The sequence below is a fragment of the Budorcas taxicolor genome, chromosome 9, assembly GCF_023091745.1.
Source record: "Budorcas taxicolor isolate Tak-1 chromosome 9, Takin1.1, whole genome shotgun sequence".
In the NCBI taxonomy this organism is placed as follows: Eukaryota; Metazoa; Chordata; class Mammalia; order Artiodactyla; family Bovidae; genus Budorcas; species Budorcas taxicolor.
This window is the reverse complement of record NC_068918.1, coordinates 67,141,812-67,144,789: the sequence shown is the minus strand read 5'-3', so window position 1 is coordinate 67,144,789 and position 2,978 is coordinate 67,141,812. Positions and strand designations below refer to the sequence as shown.

Below are 2,978 nucleotides of genomic sequence, written 5' to 3'. Positions count from 1 at the left end.
TTTCTTAGTTCTTATTTTCAGATTCAAAGAGGAGAGAGTCTCTTGAGTCCTGGATGAGCAGTTCCCAAACTTGGCTGTATGTTAGACTCAATTAGGAAATATTACATGTTTTGATGCCCAGGCACTCCCAGACCAGTTAAATCAGAAGTTCTGGAGGTGGGATCCATGCACTGATTGTTTTTAAGGCTCCCAAGTGACTCCATAATGCATCCCAGCTTAAGAACCGCAGCTTTGTTTGGTCTCAGATCAACGTTGAAGGGTGTTTTGCACCCATCATTATTCCCCTCCCCTTTCCATATCTTTTCTCTTCTTCCACCTCTTTTGCTTCTTGCATTCTACCTTTCAAAATTTATAGGTCTCTCAAATTGAGCAAATATTTCCCTTTACCTTGCTATCTTCTCTAGCAATCATGCCTCTTGCCTACTTCTATTTGCTGTCAAATGTGTGGAAGACTCTCTATACCATCTGTTTATACTTCCTCCCTCATTTTGCTAGTAATCTGAGTTCTAACTGCTACTGCTAAGTCACTTCAGTCGTTTCCGATTCTGTGTGATCCCATAGACAGCAGCCCGCCAGGCTCCCCCATCCCTGGGATTCTCCAGGCAAGAACACTGGAGTGGGTTGCCATTTCCTTCTCCAGTGCATGAAAGTGAAAAGTGAAAGTGAAGTCACTCAGTCGAGTCCAACTCTTAGGGACCCCATGGACTGCAGCCTACCAGGCTCCTCCATCCATGGGATTTTCCAGGCAAGAGTACTGGAGTGGGGTGCCATTGCCTTCTCCGAATCTGAGTTCTAAGTTCTCTACATAAACACTTCTCTGAAGTTAAATATGAACCTAATTTTCTTCCTCCAATTTAAGAGAGACTTGAGACTGTTGACCATCTCTTCCTTGAAGTGCTTGGTTCTAAAGTGTGCGGACGTGAAAGTTGCCCAGTTGTGTCCAACTCTTTGTGACCCGTTGGACCAGTAGAAAGAGATTCAGATTCTGTAACTCTGTGTGTGATCTTGAACAAGTCATTTCCCCTCTGAACTCAAAATGAGGGGGAGGCATGTCGATTAGACAATGCCCAAGGTTCCTAATATTCAGTAGCTTTTGTGTTAGAAGCTGCCAAAGAGGCAGAATAGCATGGAGGCTGTGAGAAACTTGGGCCTGATAGTCTCTGTCTCAGGGAAGGGAGGGAGCATAGGATGGGTCTTTGGGATGTTGGTTATCTATGTTTTTTGACCTGTATGTATGTATGGAATTCTCTAGACTAGAATAGTGAAGTGGGTAGCCAGTTCTCTTCTCCAGGGGATCTTCCCAAACCAGAGATTGAACCCAGGTCTCCCACATTGCAGGCAGGTTCTTTACTATGAGCCATAAAACAATGCCTTATCCATCTTCTTTATCCATCAGCCTTGTAGTCTTTGTTGTCTCTTCTATTCATCACTTTTCTTTTCCTTATTCCCTAAAACAAACATTTTATATATTCATCTAAAGTATTTAGAATAGTCCCTGGCATATGATAAGTGCTAGACCAATTTTAGCTATTTTGAAAGACATCAGTATAAGAAGAGAGAGTTTTTGGTATCCTACTTTGTTTTTTTATTCCAAAAAATTCACATCACCCAAGCATGATACAACATCAAAACTCAAAGGCCTGCTTCTGGGTCCTGAAGTTAATGCTTGAGGCCCACAAAGTGAGCCTCCAAAAGGGATACAGGATGCTGTGAGGAAGGATCTAGGATTAGAAAACAGAAGGGAATTCCAGTAGGGGGCAGGGTAGCTAAGAGAGAGGGGCCCATCTGAGGAGCTGGCACTCTCTTTTGACCACAAGGAGTACATGTATGTGTGTTTCTGCCAACACTAAATGAACAGCTTTCTAGATAGTGGTATTATGATCACAGTGGAGAAGTTATATTCTTGGATACACAAATCTAAAACTGCTGACCTCTCACACGAGTGAGACTTCTATCCCCGATAGTTTACTAGGCATCAAACCTTGGATATCCAGATACCTGCTCAGCATAACATATCTCTTCCCGTTAGAGTCCCTCTGTCTAAAGCTTGGTAATGCCATCAGAAACACCTTTCTTCTAATCACTAAGAAATGAGCTCTTCAGTCATTTCTAACTCCTCGCTCTTAAATTCAAGCTCTAAGGCATACTAAGTGATCTTAACATAGGCTGTTTGAATGTCTAATCTTCATTTCCTTATTTGTAAATTCTAGATAATTTTAACTACCTCATAAGGGCTGTTGAATGAATAGCGATACTACTAGTATGACTATTACTAGAAGTAGTATTGGTAATAATAATAGTGGCTAACATTTATTGATCTCTTAGAATTTTTTCATGTTTAATCCTCACAACAACTCTATGAAACAGGGCTTTATGTTTTACCTTTAGGTCACAGAATAAGAAAATGAGGATGCTCATTTCAGCAGCACATATACTAAAATTGGAACGATACAGAGAAAACTAGCATGGCCCCTATGCAAATTCATGAAGGACTCCATATTTTTGTATGACTCAGGGAACTCAAACTAGGGCTCTGTAACCACCTAGAGGGGTGGGGTGGGGAGGGAGCTGGAAAGGAGGTTCAAGAGGGAGGGGACATACATATACCTATAGCTGATTCATGTTAATGTTTGGCAGAAACAAATATTATAAAGCAATTATCCTTAAATTAATAATAAATAAACTTGAAAATAAAAATGAGGCCTCCAGAGCTCATCCATCTATTCAGGGAATGTTTACTGAGTGCCAAGTCTGTACCAGATACTTTTCTAAGAGGTTGAGATCCTCCACTGTGTAAGACAGGGTCCTTGATCTTATGTAATTTACATCCTAACTGGGGATAACCAAGTCAGCAAATAAAATAATTATAGACTGTGAAGAGTCCTGAGAAGTAAACAGTAGAGTCTGGTGTGAGAAAGTAATAGATGGGTTGGACTACTTTGGGTTGGTTTTAAAAGGCATATATTTAAAATGGATAA

At 40.8% G+C, this 2,978-nt stretch overlaps 1 pseudogene; it reads left to right on the top strand.

Moving 5' to 3' along the window:
* Window positions 1-2,410: 2,410 nt before the first annotated feature.
* LOC128053626 (uncharacterized) lies at window positions 2,411-2,504 on the top strand (annotated as a pseudogene).
* Window positions 2,505-2,978: the final 474 nt, after the last annotated feature.